Below are 19,267 nucleotides of genomic sequence, written 5' to 3'. Positions count from 1 at the left end.
TCCGTTGTATTGATGTGGAAAAATATATATTTTTGACTGTTGCATTTAAGTTAGAAAATATATCTTATTGCAATAAATTATTGTAAGTTAAGGCAGATATTAAACTCTGTTGCTCAGCTGCTAAAGATAAACGTTATGTTAAATATTAACTCGTTTCAACATTTTTCACTTTAAAATAATTTTTGTTCATAAATACCTTTTATTAAACTTTACAAATGTCTGCAAATGTTTTATTCAAAAAATCAAAGCACAGAATTTAACTATCATGCAATTTAAGTCTGCTGACATGATTGAGGTAGAGAAAACTGAATAATTAATGATAAATAAAATGTTTTCAAAAATCAAATATCACAAGGACAGTAACAGCTAAAAGCTAAAAGCCATGGGGAGCGGATTTGAACCATTTTACCTGGTCAAAACCAATTTGCAATGACGTGTTATGACGCACTTTACAGGTCTGTAAGGAGACGGGGTTATTTACACTTTGTCCTGCTTCAAAAATCCTCATTGTTCGTTATCCGAGAAGATCTGCCTTCTCTCCTTGCAAACTAAATTTTCTGTTGCCACTATCTAAATTAAAATATGCAAATACCTTTAAGCTTGCAGCACATAAAGGTATGAAATAATACAGCGCAGATTTAAATAGTTGCACAGATGTCAAACAAATTCCAAAACCCATGTTCACACATAAATATTATAATAATCAACTTTAATTGCAGAAATACGAAAATGAATTTAAAGCAGCATTGCTTGTGTAATGGAAAGAGCAAAAAACTGTTCAGAAAACTTCAAGATACCTTTAAAACATTTGCGAAATATGACCTGTTGTCTTCAAATCTGCAGTTTTAATGTCCAACCTCAATGGACATTCCCGTTGCTTCTGCGTCACAATGGGGGCGTGGATTCCCGCTGACACTCGGAGGTTCCGGGCTAACATCCCTGCATCCAGTCGGTCCAGTGCTGATAGAATGTTGTGCGTATCAATGTGGTATTCAGAAGCTGGTCTAATCAACCCAATCTTGCACATATGAAATTCTTGCCACTCCAGATATCAGTTTAATGAACTTTCCTTTAGAGCCATCTATGGAAACGACATTGCTTCTTTGGGAAGGATACAAGACGGAACACAGCACTTCAGCTGTTGATTTACAAAGGCCCTGGACAACAGAATTAATACATTATTTGTCCCTGTTGAAGTCAGATTTAGAATGAAGATTTTAGATTAAAGGTACCCTTTCTGAGATGCCTGTATAAGAGCAATTTGTAGGAATTGATAGCTTATTAACAATGCTTGTGATTTTATAACCTAAGAATTACTAATATCAGAAAACACAGACATACAATCAAAAGAAGTTACACAAAATGGCTGTTAGCTAAGTTAGCAATACTAAAGACACAAAATGGCCTTTAGCTGAATTAGTCACATTCCTGAACAACCATTAGCTGGGTTAAGTTGCAAATTGGAACAAATAACATCATTTAATTACGGCAGCAGAGTTAGTCAGGGAGACAAGAATGACTGATATGAAGGCATTGAATGGGAAACAGACATGGGAGATTCTAATGAGTACTTCACCCGCGAGTGATAACAGCTCCTTATGTATCTTCGCCAGCCCAAGGTTTCCAGGTGCAGGCAGGAACGATAATTATAACATTAGTGTGAGTGACTTCTTCATGAAGTCAGGGGCTGGTAAGGTACCAATCCAATTTACGTAATGTCAAATGTATTTGGATATATAACTAATGTATGGAACTTATAACCCATATTATTGGACATGGTTTGCACTGAGTTCTGAATTTTGTGCATTTGAGTGCTATAGTGAGAGTTTGGTGACTGAGGGAGTATAAGGGTTCATTTTTATCTAAAGTCTAGCATTTCTTCTATTTAGTTAATTAAGTTAGAAGTTGCTGTTTTGATTAGAAGAAGGTGGATTATCAATCAGCTTCAAACAAAGGTTATACTTGTAGCTACTCGCAGCTGGAGCTTGTTAATTAGTTAATTGGATTAGGCCAGTTTTCAGAGGCTAGATTCACAGTATAAAAGTGACCCACTATAGTGCAGACTTTGTTTTCACTGAATGCTGAATTTGGTGCATTTGAGTGCTATAGTGAGAGTTTGGTGACTGAGGAAGTTAGGTGAGGAGGGAGTAACGTGGTCCTTTCGTTTTGTTTCCTACATTTTCGCAAAGAGCGAGAAGGGAGCCAGGGGTTTACAGAGAGTGCAGCTGACTGGGAGCAGAGTCGGAGGGCGGAGGTCCAGTTTGTCCACAGGGCAGTTATATTCTGTAAGGTAAGAGGGGATGGAGGCTAGGCCAGTTGCATGCTACTCCTGTAGGATGTGGGTGGTGAGGGATACCACCGGTGTCCCCGCTGACGATAGCTGCGGGAGGTGCACCCAACTCCAGCTCCTCAGAGACCGTGTTAGGGAACTGGAGCTGGAGCTGGATGAACTTCGGATCATCCGGGAGGCAGAGGGGGTGAGAGAGAGGAGTTACAGGGAGGTAACCACACACAAATTACAGGACAAGAGTAGCTGGGTTACAGTCAGGGGAAAGAAAACAAACAGGCAAACAGTGCAGGGATCCCTCGTGGCGGTTCCCCTTCAAAACAAGTGTACCGTTTTGGATGCTGTTTTTGGGGGGGGGAGGGGGGATGACCTACCGGGGGAAGGTCCTAGTGGCCAGGTCTCTGGCACTGAGTCTGGCTCTGGGGCTCAGAAAGGAAGGGGGGAGAATAGAAAAGCAATAGTAGTCGGAGATTCAATTGTTAGGGGAATAGATAGGAGATTCTGTGGTCCACAGCGAGACTTCAGGAAGGTATGTTCCCTCCCGGGTGCCAGAGAGAGGGATGTCTCGGATCGTGTCTTCAGGATCCTTAAGGGGAGGGGGAGAAGCCAGAAGTCGTGGTGCACATTGGTACCAACGACGTAGGTAGGAAAAGTGGTGTGGAGGTAATAAATGAATTTACGGAATGTGGCTGGAAGTTAAAAGCCAGGAGAGACAGAGTTGTCATAGAACAATACAGCGCAGTACAGTCCTTTCGGCCCACGATGTTGCACCGAAACAAAAGCCATCTAACCTACACTATACCATTATCATCCATATGTTTATCCAATAAACTTTTAAATGCCCTCAATGTTGGCGAGTTCACTACTGTAGCAGGTAGGGCATTCCACGGCCTCACTACTCTTTGCGTAAAGAACCTACCTCTGACCTCTGTCCTATATGTATTACCCCTCAGTTTAAAGCTATGTCCCCTCGTGCCAGCCATTTCCATCCGCGGGAGAAGGCTTTCACTGTCCACCCTATCCAACCCCCTGATCATTTTGTATGCCTCTATTAAGTCTCCTCTTAACCTTCTTCTCTCCAACGAAAACAACCTCAAGTCCATCAGCCTTTCCTCATAAGATTTTCCCTCCATACCAGGCAACATCCTGGTAAATCTCCTGTGCACCCGCTCCAAAGCCTCCACGTCCTTCCTATAATGCGGTGACCAGAACTGTACGCAATTTAAGAGCCGTGGGAATTACACCGAATTTAAGAGCCGTGAGATGATGATGCAGCTGTACAAAACTTTGGTTAGGCCACATTTTGAGTACTGTGTACAGTTCTGGTCGCCTCATTTTAGGAAGGATGTGGAAGCTTTGGAAAAAGTGCAAAGGAGATTTACCAGGATGTTGCCTGAAATGGAGAGTAGGTCTTACGAGGAAAGGTTGAGGGTGCTATGCCTTTTCTCAATAGAACGGAGAAGGATGAGGGGCGACTTGATAGAGGTTTATAAGATGATCAGGGGAATAGATAGAGTAGACAGTCAGAGACTTTTTCCCCGGGTGGAACAAACCATTACAAGGGGACATAGATTTAAGGTGAATGGTGGAAGATATAGGGGGATGTCAGAGGTAGGTTCTTTACCCAGAGAGTAGTGGGGGCATGGAATGCACTGCCTGTGGAAGTAGTTGAGTCGGAAACATTAGGGACCTTCAAGCAGCTATTGGATAGGTACATGGATTACGGTAGAATGATATAGTGTAGATTAAGTTGTTCTTAAGGGTAGAACGGTAGCATTATGGATCGCACAATTGCTTCACAGCTCCAGGGTCCCAGGTTCGATTCTGGCTTGGGTCACTGTCTGTGCGGAGTCTGCACGTCCTCCCCGTGTGCGCGTGGGTTTCCTCCGGATGCTCCGGTTTCCTCTCACAGTCCAAAGATGTGCAGGTTAGGTGGGTTGGCCGTGATAAATTGCCATTCGTGTCCAAAATTGCCTTTAGTATTGGGTGGAGTTGCTGGGTTGTGGGGATAGGGTAGGGTTACCTTGGGTAGGGTGCTCTTTCCAGGAGCCGGTGCAGACTCGATGGGCCGGGTGGCCTCCTTCTGCACTGTAAATTCTATGATGATCTATGATTAATCTACGACAAAGGTTCAGCACAACATTGTGGGCCGAAGGGACTGTTCTGTGCTTTATTTTTAATAAGAACATAAGAACTAGGAGCAGGAGTAGGCCATCTGGCCCCTCGAGCCTGCTCCTCCATTCAATGAGATCATGGCTGATCTTTTGTGGACTCAGCTCCACTTTCCATCCCGAACACCATAACCCTTAATCCCTTTCTTCTTCAAAAAACTATCTATCTTTATCTTAAAAACATTTAATGAAGGAGCCTCCACTGCTTCACTGGGCAAGGAATTTCATAGATTCACAACCCTTTGGGTGAAGAAGTTCCTCCTAAACTCAGTCCTAAATCTACTTCCCCTTATTTTGAGGCTATGCCCCCTAGTTCTGCTTTCACCCGCCAGTGGAAACAACCTGCCCGCATCTATCCTATCTATTCCCTTCATAATCTTATATGTTTCTATAAGATCCCCCCTCATCCTTCTAAATTCCAACGAGTACAGTCCCAGTCTACTCAACGTCTCCTCGTAATCCAACCCCTTCAACTCTGGGATTAACCTAGTGAATCTCCTCTGCACACCCTCCAGTGCCAGTACGTCCTTTCTCAAGTAAGGAGACCAAAACTGAACACAATACTCCAGGTGTGGCCTCACTAACACCTTATACAATTTCAGCATAACCTCCCTAGTCTTAAACTCCATCCCTCTAGCAATGAAGGACAAAATTCCATTTGCCTTCTTAATCACCTGTTGCACCTGAAAACCAACTTTCTGCGACTCATGCACTAGCACACCCAGATCTCTCTGCACAGCAGCATGTTTTAATGTTTTATCATTTAAATAATAATCCCTTTTGCCTTTATTCTTACCAAAATGGATAACCTCACATTTGTCAACATTGTATTCCATCTGCCAGACCCTAGCCCATTCACTTAGCCTGTCCAAATCCATCTGCAGACTTCCTGTATCCTCTGCACTTTTTGCTTTACCACTTATCTTAGTGTCATCTGCAAACTTGGACACATTGCCCTTGGTCCCCAACTCCAAATCATCTATGTAAATTGTGAACAGTTGTGGGCCCAACACTGATCCCTGAGGGACACCACTAGCTACTGATTGCCAACCAGAGAAACACCCATTAATCCCCACTCTTTACTTTCTATTCATAGAATCATAGAATCATAGAAGTTTACAGCATGGAAACAGGCCCTTCGGCCCAACCAGTCAATGCCGCCCAGTTTTTACCATTAAGCTAGTCCCAGTTGACCGCACTTGGCCCATAACCCTCTATACCCATCTGACCCATGTAACTATCTAAATGCTTTTTGAAAGACAGAATTGTACCCGCCTCTACTACTACCTCTGGCAGCCCATTCCAGACACTCACTACCCTCTGAGTGAAGAAATTGCCCCTCTGGGCCCTTCTGAATCTCTCCCCTCTCAACCTAAACCTATGTCCTCTAGTTTTAGACTCCCCTACCTTTGGGAAAAGATGTTGACTATCTACCTTATCTATGCCCCTCATTATTTTATAGACCTCTATAAGATCACCCCTAAGCCTCCTACGCTCCAGGGAAAAAAGGCCCAGTCTATCCAGCCTCTCCTTATAACTCAAACCATCAAGTCCCGGCAACATCCTAGTAAATCTTTTCTGCACTCTTTCTAGTTTAATAATATCCTTTCTATAATAGGGTGACCAGAACTGCACACAGTATTCCAAGTGTGGCCGTACCAATGTCTTGTACAACTTCAACAAGACGTCCCAACTCCTGTATTCAATGTTCTGACCAATGAAACCAAGCATGCCGAATGCCTTCTTCACCACCCTGTCCACCTGCGACTCCACCTTCAAGGAGCTATGAACCTGTACTCCTAGATCTCTTTGTTCTATAACTCTCCCCAACGCCATACCATTAACTGAGTAGGTCCTGGCCTGATTCGATCTGCCAAAATGCATCACCTCACATTTATCTAAATTAAACTCCATCTGCCATTCGTCGGCCCACTGGCCTAATTGATCAAGATCCCGTTGCAATCCTAGATAACCTTCTTCACTATCCACTGTGCCACCAATCTTGGTGTCATCTGCAAACTTACTAACCATGCCTCCTAAATTCTCATCCAAATCATTAATATAAATCACAAATAACAGTGGACCCAGCACCGATCCCTGAGGCACACCACTGGTCACAGGCCTCCAGTTTGAAAAACAACCCTCTACAACCACCCTCTGCCTTCTGTCGTCCAGCCAATTTTGAATCCAATTGGCAACCTCACCCTGGATCCCGTGAGCTTTAACCTTCTGCAACAACCTACCATGCGGTACCTTGTCAAAGTCTTTGCTAAAGTCCATGTAGACAACGTCTACTGCACTACCCTCATCTACCTTCTTGGTCACTCCCTCAAAAAACTCAATCAAATTTGTGAGACATGATTTTCCACGCACAAAGCCATGCTGACTGCCCCGAATCAGTCCTTGACTCTCTAAATGCTTGTAGATCCTGTCTCTCAGAATACCTTCTAGCAACTTACCTACTACAGACGTTAGGCTCACCGGTCTGTAGTTCCCAGGCTTTTCCCTGCTGCCCTTCTTAAACAAGGGCACAACATTCGCCACTCTCCAATCTTCAGGCACCTCACCTGTGGCTGCCGATGATTCAAATATCTCGGTTAGGGGACCCGCAATTTCCTCCCTAGCCTCCCACAACATCCTGGGATACATTTCATCAGGTCCCGGGGATTTATCTACTTTGATGCGCTTTAAGACTTCCAGCACCTCCTCCTCTGTAATATGCACACTTCTCAAGACATCACTATTTATTTCCCTTAGTTTCCTAACATCCATGCCTTTTTCCACCGTGAATACCGATGAGAAATATTCATTCAGGATCTCACCCAACTCTTGTGGCTCTGCACATAGATGTCCTTGTTGATCCTTAAGACGCCCGACTCTGTCCCGAGTTACTCTTTTCCCCTTTATGTATCTGTAGAATCTCTTTGGATTCTCCCTTGCATTATTTGCCAAAGCAATTTCATGTCCCCTTTTTGCCCTCCTGATTTCCCTCTTAACTCTATTTCGACAATCTCTATACTCTTCAAGGGATCTACTTGATCCCAGTTGCTTATGTACGTCATATGCCTCCTTCTTCTTTTTGACCAGAGTCTCAATATCTCGAATCATCCAGGGTTCCCTACTTCTACCAGCCTTGCCCTTCACTCTAAAGGGAATGTGCTTACCCTGCACCCTGGTTAACACATTTTTAAAAGCCTCCCATTTACCAGCCGTCCCTTTGCCTGCCAATAGTCTCCCCCAATCTACCTCTGCAAGTTCCTGTCTGATACCATCAAAATTGGCCTTGCCCCAATTAAGAATTTTAACTCTTGGGCCAGACCTATCATTCTCCATAGCTATCTTAAAACTAATGGAATTATGGTCACTTGTCCCAAAGTGATCCCTCACTAGCACTTCTGTCACTTGCCCTTCCTTATTTCCCAAGACGAGGTCAAGTTTTGCCCCCTCTCTAGTCGGTCCATCCACATACTGAATGAGAAATTCCTCCTGAATACACTCAACAAATTTCCCTCCATCCAAGCCCCTAATGCTATGCCTGTCCCAGTCAATGTTGGGAAAGTTAAAGTCCCCTACTACTACCACCCTATTATTCTTGCAGCTATCTGTAATCTCCTTACATATTTGCTCCTCAATTTCCCGCTGACTATTTGGGGGCCTGTAGTACAGTCCTACCAAGGTGATCTCTCCCTTCTTATTTTTCAGTTCCACCCATATAGACTCAGTGGGCGAACCCTCGGATATATCCCCTCTAAGTACTGCCGTGATGTTCTCCCTAATCAAAAACGCCACTCCCCCTCCTCTATTACCTCCTGTTCTATCCTTTCTATAGCATCTGTACCCCGGAACATTGAGCTGCCAGTCCTGCCCCTCCCTTAGCCATGTTTCAGTCATAGCTATAATATCCCAGTCCCATGTGCCCGTCCATGCCCTGAGTTCATCCGCTTTGCCCGTCAGGCCCCTTGCATTGAAATAAATGCAGTTTAATGTAGACCTTCCTTGCTCTCTGCCCAGCTTTCTCTGGTCATGCTTTACACACTCTCCCTTCCTGCCTTTTGTTTCTGTCCCCACTGACTTCCTACATCGGTTCCCATCCCCCTGGCACATTAGTTTAAACCCTCCCCAACTGCACTAGCAAACACCCCCCCGAGAACATTGGTTCCGGTCCCACCCAGATGCAGACCGTCCGATTTGTACAGGTCCCACCTCCCCCAGAATCGGTCCCAATGTCCCAGGAATTTGAAACCCTCCCTCTTGCACCATCTCTCAAGCCACGTATTCATCCTAGCTATCCTGTCATTCCTACTCTGATTATCACGTGGCACTGGTAGCAATCCTGAGATTACTACCTTTAATCTATTAATTAACCAATCCTCTATCCATGCTCCTACTTTCCCCTTAATGCCATGCATCTTTATCTTATGCAACAACCTTTTGTGTGGCACCTTGTCAAAGGCTTTCTGGAAATCCAGATATACCACATCCATTGGCTCCCCGTTATCTACCGCACTGTTAATGTCCTCAAAAAATTCCACGAAATTAGTTAGGCACGACCTGCCCTTTATGAACCCATGCTGCGTCTGTCCAATGGGACAATTTCCATCCAGATGCCTCGCTATTTCTTCCTTGATAGATTCCAGCATCTTCCCTACTCCCGAAGTTAAGCTCACTGGCCTATAATTACCCACTTTCTGCCTACCTCCTTTTTTAAACAGTGGTGTCACGTTTGCTAATTTCCAATCCGCCGGGAACACCCCAGAGTCTAGTGAATTTTGATAAATTATCACTAGTACATTTGCAATTTCCCTAGCCATCTCTTTTAGCACTCTGGGATGCATTCCATCAGGGCCAGGAGACTTGTCTACCTTTAGCCCCATTAGTTGCCCATCACTACCTCCTTGGTGATATCAATCCTCTCAAGGTCCTCACCTGTCATAGCCTCATTTCCATCTGTCACTGGCATGTTATTTGTGTCTTCCACTGTGAAGACCGACCCACAAAACCTGTTCAGTTCCTCAGCCATTTCCTCATCTCCCATTATTAAATCTCCCTTCTCATCCTCTAAAGGACCAATATTTACCTTAGCCACTCTTTTTTGTTTTATGTATTTGTAGAAACTGTTACTATCTGTTTTTATATTCTGAGCAAGTGTCCTCTCATAATCTATCTTACCCTTCTTTATAGCTTTTTTAGTAGCTTTCTGTTGCCCCCTAAAGATTTTCCAGTCCTCTCGTCTCCCACTGATCTTTGCTACTTTGTATGTTTTTTCCTTCAATTTGATACTCTCCCTTATTTCCTTAGATATCCACGGTCGATTTTCCCTCTTTTTACCGTCCTTCCTTTTTGTTGGTATAAACCTTTGCTGGGCACTGTGAAAAATCACTTGGAAGATTCTCCACTGTTCCTCAACTGTTTCACCATAAAGTCTTTGCTCCCAGTCTACCTTAGCTAGTTCTTCTCTCATCCCATTGTAATCTCCTTTGTTTAAGCACAAAACACTAGTGCTTGATTTTACCTTCTCACCCTCCATCTGTATTTTAAATTCCACCATATTGTGATCGCTCCTTCCGAGAGGATCCCTAACTATAAGATCCTGAATCAATCCTGTCTCATTACACAGGACCAGATCTAGGACCGCTTGTTCCCTCGTAGGTTCCATTACATACTGTTCGAGGAAACTATCGCGGATACATTCTATAAACTCCTCCTCAAGGCTGCCTTGACCAACCTATTTAAACCAATCAACATGTAGATTAAAATCCCCCATGATAACTGCTGTACCATTTCGACATGCATCTGTTATTTCTTTGTTTATTGCCTGCCCGACCATAATGTTACTATTTGGTGGCCTATAGATTACTCCTATCAGTGACTTTTTCGCCTTACTATTCCTGATTTCCAGCCAAATGGATTCAACCTTATCCTCCATAGCACCGATGTCATCCCTTACTGTTGCCCGGTTGTCATCCTTAAATAACAGAGCTACACCACCTCCCTTACCATCCACTCTGTCCTTCCGAAAAGTTTGATACCCTCGGATATTTAACTCCCAGTCGTGACCATCCTTTAACCATGTTTCAGTCATGGCCACTAAATCATAGTCATTCACGATGATTTGCGCCATCAACTCATTTACCTTATTCCGAATACTACGAGCATTCATGTAAAGTACACTTATGTTGGCTTTTTTACCTCTGTTCTTAATCTTAACACCTCGATCAGTAACCTCTCCTAAGTTATATTTCCTCTTAACCTTTCTCCTAATTTTCCTTGTCGTCGAACCCACATCTTCCTGTAACAACCTGCCGCATCGCTTACCATTAATGTTTGCACTTCCCGTTTTATTTCTTTTAGTATTCCTGGTCCTATTCACTGAGCTCCCCTCAGTCACTGTACCTTGTACTGTCGCCCTTTTTGATTTTTGACTATGGCTTCTCTGCCTTACACTTTCCCCCTTACTGCCTTTTATTTCTGTCCCTGTTTTACTACCTTCCAACTTCCTGCATCGGTTCCCATCCCCCTGCCACATTAGTTTAAACTCTCCCCAACAGCTCTAGCAAACACCCCCCCCCTCCCCTAGGACATCGGTTCCAGTCCTGCCCAGGTGCAGACCGTCCGGTTTGTACTGGTCCCACCTCCCCCAGAATCGGTTCCAATGTCCCAGGAATTTGAATCCCTCCCTCTTGCACCATCTCTCGAGCCACGTATTCATCCTCTCTATCCTGACATTCCTACTCTGACTAGCTCGTGGCACTGGTAGCAATCCTGAGATTACTACCTTTGAGGTCCTACTTTTTAGTTTAACTCCTAGCTCCCTAAATTCAGCTTGTAGGACCTCGTCCCGTTTTTTACCTATATCGATGGTGCCTATGTGCACCACGACAGCTGGCTGTTCACCCTCCCGCCCCAGAATGTCCTGCAGCCGCTACGAGACATCCTTGACCCTTGCACCAGGGAGGCAACATACCATCCTGGAGTCTCGATTGCGTCCGCAGAACCGCCTGTCTATTCCCCTTACAATTGAGTCCCCTATCACTTTAGCCCTGCCATTCTTCTTCCTGCCCAGCTGCGCAGCAGAGCCAGCCACGGTGCCATGAACCTGGCTGCTGCCACCTTCCCCTGGTGAGCCATCTCCCTCAACAGTATCCAAAGCGGTATATCAGTTTTGCAGGGAGATGACCGCAGAGGACATCTGCACTGCCTTCCTACTCTTGCTCTGTCTTTTGGTCACCCATTTACTAGCTCCCTCAGTACCTTTCACCTGCGGTGTGACCAACTCGCTAAACGTGCTATCCACGACGTCCTCAGCATCGCGGACGCTCCAAAGTGAGTCCATCCGCAGCGCCAGAGCCGTCAAGCGGTATAACAGGAGCTGCAACTGGACACACTTCATGCACATGAAGGAGCCAGGGACAGTGGACGTGTCCCTGAGCTCCCACATCGCACACGAGGAGCATGACACGGGTCTGAGATCTCCTGCCATGTTTTAAACCTTCGGTTAACTTCAACAATTTGAATTCCCCCCCCCCAAAAAAAAAAAAATTAAATAAATGAATAAACAATGAAAAAATAAATAAATAAATATACCAATGAAAAGAATCAGAAACACTGCTTACCAGTCACTTACCAGGGATAAAAAGCACTTCCTCCCCACCCAGCTTCGAATTCCCACCTCGATTCAAATTCCCAAACTCACTCTTTGCTGTGTCTCACTCCTGGCTCTGTCTTCTCTCTGGCTCACTGGGAGAACTCACTGGGAGTGAGTTTACAAGTGGCTCTTTTTAAACTGTCCTGAATTGACGTCCCTCCCCCACCTGCTTTCAGATCAAAGTAGATTAAAGTGACTGACACTTAACTGCCAACCAGTTATGTGAGTGGGTGGGACAGCCCCTTGTTAACCTACACTGCCCAATACTAGCTTAATATAAATTAATTTAAACTCCTGGAATTTAAAAGGAGCTGTCTTACTGATTCAAATTTAATTCAATTCAATTCCCACCTCGATTCAAATTCCCAAACTCACTCTTTGCTGTGTCTCACTTCTGGCTCTGTCTTCTCTCTGGCTCACTGGGAGAACTCACTCATAGAACTTAATGTTCTATGGTCCTGCCGAAATGGACTGTGTAGCTGTTTTGAAAAATGTATAAGAATGGATGTTTCTCTTTGTTCGGTGGCGAGGCTGTCTGGAACTTTAACTGCCGGCGAAATAAACCTTTTGATGCGCGGACCAGTACCCCTGGGCATTGTGTGATTTACATAGAATTTACAATGCACAAGGAGCCCATTCGGCCCATTGAGTCTGCACCAGCTCATGGAAAGTGCACCCGATCCAAACCCACACCTCCACCCTATACCCATAACCCAGTTACCCGATCCAACACTAAGGGCAGTTTTGGGCACTAAGGGCATTTTATAATGGCCAATCCACCTAACCTGCACATCTTTTGACTGTGGCAAAAAACCGGAGCACCCGGAGGAAACCCATTCAGACACAGGGAGAAAGTGCAGAGTCCACACACAGTCAGTGTCCCAAGCCGGGAATCGCATCTGGGGCCCTGGAGCTGTGAAGCAATTTTGTTAACCACTATGCTATGGTGCTGCCCAATTTACACAAATTCTTTGATATCCTCTCGCGCCAACAGTTCCAATTGTCAATGTGTTTCTCTGGGTGATTACACTGCACTCTGGGGTGCAGCTGCCTCTGTAACTGTGACCATTCAGAGATTCAGTTCCAATTGTCAATGTGTTTCTCTGGGTGGTTCCACTGCTCTCTGGGATGTAGCTGTCTCTTTAACTGTGACCGTTCAGTGATTCAGTTTCAAATGTCAATGTGTTTCTCTGGGAGGTTCCACTGCACTTTGGGGTGTGACTGCCTCTTTATCTGTGACGATTCAGTGATTAAGTTCCAATTGTCACTGTGTTTCTCTGGGTGCAGCTCCTCAAACTAAGGAAACATTTTTAAACATTGGAAACTCAGAATACACAGAACTTGAAGCAGATACAAACGCGTCACCCATAGGGCCAGAGAAAACATAATTAACTGTGAATAATTTGACGCGGTCTCTAACTGATACTGGCCCTGCACTTAGAGAGAGGGGTTGAGATATGGAGGAAGAGGAAGCTGGCCTATGAGAAGTGCTGAGGAAGATAGAGTGAGAGAGAAAGAAGGAGAGTGAGAAAGAGCATGAGAGATAAACGAGGGTGAGACCGAAATCGTGTGAGAATGAAAGAGATTCAGAGCGAATGAGAGTGAGAGAGAAAGAGGACGAGAGAATATGAGAGTGAGAAAGCAAGAGGTTGAGAGCGATTGACTGTGAGAGAGAAAAGGGATGAGAGTGAAAGAGGGTGAGAGAGAAAGACGGTGAAAGGGAAAGTGAGCAACAGAGAAAGAGGCTGAGGGAGAAAGTGAATGAGAGAGAAAGAGGGTGAGAGAGAAAGAGGGTGTGAGAAAGAGGGTGTGAGAAAGAGGGTGAGCGAGAATGTGGGTGATCGAGAAAGGTATTGAGAGAGAAAGAAGATGAGACAGAATGAGAAAGCAAGAGTGTAATTTTACCGTTAATAATAATTTGAGACAATTTTCTCCATCATCAGCCCCTCGAGGTGAGAGAGAAAGAAGCTAAGCGAGAATGAGAGGGCGAGAGAACGAGAACACAGATTTCATAGAATTTACAGTGCAGAAGGAGGCCATTCGACCCATCGAGTCTGCACCGAAAGAGCACCATACCCGAGACCACACCTCCACACTATCCCCATTACCCAGTAACCCACCCAACACGAAGGGCAATTTTGGACACTTAGGGCAATTTAACATGGCCAATCCACCTAACTTGCACATCTTTGGAATGTGGGAGGAAATCGGAGAACCCGGAGGAAACCCACGCACACACGAGGAGAACGTGCAGACTCCGCACAGACAGTGACCCAAGCTGGGAATCGAACCCAGAACACTGAAGCTGTGAAGCAATTGTGCTAACCACCATGCTACTGTGCTGCCCTGAACGAGGGCCAGAGAGAAAAAATATGATAGAGAAAGGGGTTTAGAGAGAAAGTGCGTGGGAGGGAAACAGGGTGAGAGAAAGACCGTGGGGGAGAATGAGGCTGAGGCAAAATGATGGTGAGAAAGAAAGAGGGCGGGAAAGAAACAGGATGAGATAGAAAGAGGGTGAGGGAGAAGGAGCGTTGGAGACACAAATGCCTCCAGAAACAGAGGTTGAGAGAAAGAAGTCGAGAGAGGAAGAGCGTGAGGGAGAAATAAAGTGAGAGAGAAAGAGAACGAGTGCGAGAGAGAAAGAGGGTGAGGGAAAATGAGAGTGAGAGAGAAAGAAGGTGAGGAAGAAACAGAGTGAGGGAGAAAGAGGCTGAGAGAGAAAGATGGTGAGAGGGAAAGAGGCAGGAGAGAAAAAGTGTGGAACAGAAAGAGCATGAGAGAGGAAGAGGATTTGAGAGAAAGGGGGTGAGAGAATCAGAGGGTGAGAGAGAAAAAAGATGAGCGAGAAAGAGGGTGAGAGAGAAAAAGAGATAGTGGGAAAGAAAGTGAGAGAGAAATGGAGTGAGAGTGAAAGAGCACGAGAGAGAAAAAAGGTGAGTGAGAAAGAAGGTGAGATAAAAAGTGGGTGAGAGAGAAAGACGATGAGAGAGAATGAGGGTGAGGAAAAATGATGGTGAGAAAGAAAGAGGGCGGGAAAGAAACAGGATGAGAGGGAAAGAGGGTGAGGGAGAAGGAGCGTTGGAGACACAAATGCGACCAGAAAAAGAGGGTGAGAGAAAGAAGTCGAGAGAGGAAGAGCGTGAGGGAGAAATAAAGTGAGAGAGAAAGAGAACGAGTGCGAGAGAGAAAGAGGGTGAGGGGAACTGAGAGTGAGAGAGAAAGAAGGTGAGGAAGAAAGAGAGTGAGGGAGAAAGAGGCTGAGAGAGAAATATGGTGAGAGGGAAAGAGGCAGGAGAGAAAAAGTGTGGAAGAGAAAGAGAATGAGAGAGGAAGAGGATTTGAGGGAAAGGGGGTGAGAGAATCAGAGGGTGAGAGAGAAAAAAGGTGAGCGAGAAAGAGGGTGAGAGAGAATGAAAATGAGAGAGAAAGATGGTGAGACAGAAAGAGGGTGAAAGAGAATGAGAAAGCAAGACGGTTATAAATTAAAAATGTGCTACCACCTTCTCGATCATCACCCCCACAAGGCTTAGCATCATCCCTCATATACTTATGGGACTAACTCCCTCTAGTGGCTGTCTGTATACGTTTCATTGTTCCTTGTATTATCTTCATGTCTGAGAATACCACAAGTGCGAGAGAGAGGGTGTAATTAAAAGAGGGTTAGAGAAAGTGGGTGAGATAGAAAGAGTTTGAGAGAGAATGAGAGTGAGAGAGGAAGAGGGTAAACGAGAATGAGGGTCACCGAGAATGAGGGTCGGTGTGAACGAGGGAGATAGAAAAATGGTAATAGAAAATGAAGTTGAGTAAGAAAGAAAGTGCGGGAGAAAGACGGTGAGAGTGGAAGTGGGTGAGATAGAAAGAGGGCGAGAGAGAATGAGGGTTCGGGGAATATATGGTGAGAAAGAAAGAGGCTGAGAAACAGTGAATGAGGCAAAGAGGCTGAGAGATGAAGTGGGTGAGATCGAAAGACTGTGACAGAGAATGAGGGTGAAGGAAAAAGATGGTGAGAAAGAAAGGGGATGAGAGAAAAAGAGGGTGAGGGAGAAGGAGAGTGAGAGACACAGATGGTGACAGACAATGAGGGTAAGATAAAGAGGGTGAGAGTGGAATGGGGTGAGACAGAAAGAGGGTGAGTGAGAAATAGGGTAAGTGAGAAATAAGCTGAGAGAAAGAGGATGGGAGAGAATGAGAGTGAGTGAGGAACAGAACAGGTATGAGGGAGAGGAAGGGTAACGCAAAACGAGAGTGAGGGAGACTAAAAGGTGAGAAACAATGAGGGTGGAAGAGAAAGAGGGCAAGAGAGAAAGAGAGTGAGTGAAAAAGACAGTGAGAGAGAAATAGAGTGAGGGACAAAAGGATGAGAGTGAAAGAGCATGAAAGAGAAAGACTGAGAGTTGGAAAGAGGGTGAGAGAGAAAGAAGGCGAGAGAGAAACAAGGTGAGGAAGAAAGAGGGTGAGCGAGAAAGGTGAGAGAGAAAGAAGGTGAGAGAGAAGAGAAGGTGAGGGAGAATGAGAGTGAGAGAGAAAGAGAACGAGGGTGAGAAAAAAGGTGAGAGAGGAAGAGACTGTGAGGGAGAAAGAGAATGAGACAGAAAGAGGGTGAGGGAGGAGAACAGTGAAAGAGAAAAAGGGCGAGAGAGATAGAGGGTGAGAGAAAAGGATACCAAGAGAGAAGGTGTGAGTGTGAAAGTGGGTTAGCGAGAAAGGGGTTGAGAGAGAAAGAGAGTGAGTGAATGAGAATGCAAAGGTGGTAAGCAAATCAATTTGCCACCACCACCTTCTCACCATCTTGACAGAAATCTTTGGATCTTCACTGTCTTCAGGTGATGTCCCGGAGGACTGGTGAAGAGCCAATGTTGTTCCTCTGTTTAAGAAGGGTAGCAAGGATAATCCAGGGAACTACAGGCCGGTGAGCCTTACTTCAGTGGTCGGGAAATTACTGGAGAGACTTCTTCGAGACAATATCTACTCCCATTTGGAAGCAAATGGACGTATTAGTGAGAGGCAGCATGGTTTTGTGAAGGAGAGGTCGCGTCTCACTAACTTGATAGAGTTTTTCGAAGAGGTCACAAAGTTGATTGATGCAGTTCGGGCAGTGGATGTTGTCTATATGGACTTCAGTAAGGCCTTTGACAAGGTCCCTCACGGTAGACTGGTGCAAAAGGTGAAGTCAAACGGGATCAGGGGTGAGCTGGCAAGGTGGATACAGAACTGGCTAGGTCATAAAGGTAGAGAGTAGCAATGGAAGGGTGCTTTTCTAATTGGAGGGCTGTGACCAGTGGTGTTCCGCAGGGATCAGTGCTGGGACCTTTGCTGTTCGTAGTATATGTAAATGATTTGGAGAAAAATGTACATGGTCCGATTAGGAAGTTTGCAGACGACACAAGGTTTGGTGGAATTGCGGATAGCGATGAGGACTGTCAGAGGATACAGCAGGATTTCGATCGATTGGAGACTTCGGCGGAGAGATGGCAAATGGAGTTTAATCCGGACAAATGTGAGGTTCTGCATTTTGTAAGGCTTAATGCAGGGAGGGAATATACAGTGAATGGTAGAACCTTCAGGAGAATTGAAAGTCAGAGAGACCTAGGTGTACAGGTCCACAGGTCACTGAAAGGGGCAACACAGATGGAGAAGGTAGTCAAGAAGGCATACGGCATGCTTGCCTTTAGTTGCCGGGGCATTGAGTATAAGAATTGGCAAGTCATGTTGCAGCTGTATAGAACCTTAGTTAGGCCACACTTGGAGTACAGTGTTCACTTCTGGTCGTCACACTATCAGAAGGATGTGGAGGCTTTAGAGAGGGTGGAGAAGAGATTTACCAGAATGTTGCCTGGTATGGAGGGCATTAGCTATGAGGAGCGGTTGAATAAACTCAGTTTGTTCTCACTGGAACGACGGAGGTTGAGGGGCGACCTGATAGGGGTCTACAAAACTATGAGGGGCATAGACAAATTGGATAGTCAGAGGCTTTTCCCCAGGGTAGAGGGTCAATTACTAGGGGCATAGGTTTAAAGTGCGAGGGGCAAGGCTTATATTAGATGTAAGAGGCAAGAGTTTTACACAGAGGGCAGTGGGTGCCTGGAACTCGCTGCCGGAGAAGGTGGTGGAAGCAGGGATGATGGTGACATTTAAGGGGCATCTTGGCAAATAGGATGGGAATAGGGTTAGGGAATATGGACCCAGGAAGTGTAAAATATTGTAGGTTAGTCGGCATGGTCGGCACGTGCTTGGAGGGCCGCAAGGCCTGTTCCTATGCTGTACCTTTCTTTGTTATTTGTTCTGTCATCAGCTCCCCAAAGCTCAGCATTATCCCTTATATGCTTATGGGACTAGCTACCTCCAGTGGCTGTCTGTATGCGTTTCATTATCCCTAGCATTGACTTCGTGTCTGAAAATACCCCAAGTGAAATGAAAATGAAATTAAATGAAAATCGCTCATTGTCACAGGTAGGCTTCAAATGAAGTTACTGTGAAACGCACCTAGTCGCCACATTCCGGCATCTGTTCGGGGAGGCTGGCACGGGAATTTAACCGTGCTGCTGGCCTGCCTTGGTCTGCTTTCAAAGCCAGCGATGTAGCCCGTGCTAAACCAGCCCCTGTAAATGTGAGAGAGAAAGAGTGCGATAGAGAAAGTGCGTGTGAGTGGAAAAGGGTTGGAGAGAATAAGAATGAGAGAGAACGGGAGTGAGAGATGAAGAGGGTGAGTGAGAATGAGGCTGAGAGAGAAAGAGGGTAAGAGAGAAAGAGGGCGAGAGAGAAAATGCGTGAGTAACAAAGAGGGTGAGAGAGAATGAGACTGAGAGCGAAAGACGGTGAGAGAGAATGAGGGTGGGGGAAAAAGATGATGAGAAAGAAAGAGGATGAGAAAGAAAGAAGGTAAGAGAGAAAGAGGGTGAGTGAGAAAGAGGATAAAAGAGAAATAGGATGAGACAAAGAGGGTGCCAGAGGATGACAGAGAGGGAAACAGAACGAGTTTGAGGGAGAAAGAGGGCGAGGGAAAATGAGAGCGAGAGAGAAAGAAGGTGAAAAAGAACGAGGGTGAGGGAGAAAGCTGGTGAGAGAGAAAGCAGGTGAGTGAGAAAGACAGTTAGAGAGAAAGAGAGTGAGAGAGAAAGATCTTGAGAGTGAAAGAGGGTGAGATAGAAGAGGGCGAGAGATAAA

This window comes from Scyliorhinus torazame, chromosome 26 (assembly GCF_047496885.1).
Source record: "Scyliorhinus torazame isolate Kashiwa2021f chromosome 26, sScyTor2.1, whole genome shotgun sequence".
NCBI classification, from domain to species: Eukaryota; Metazoa; Chordata; class Chondrichthyes; order Carcharhiniformes; family Scyliorhinidae; genus Scyliorhinus; species Scyliorhinus torazame.
Note: the sequence above shows the minus strand (reverse complement) of the source record.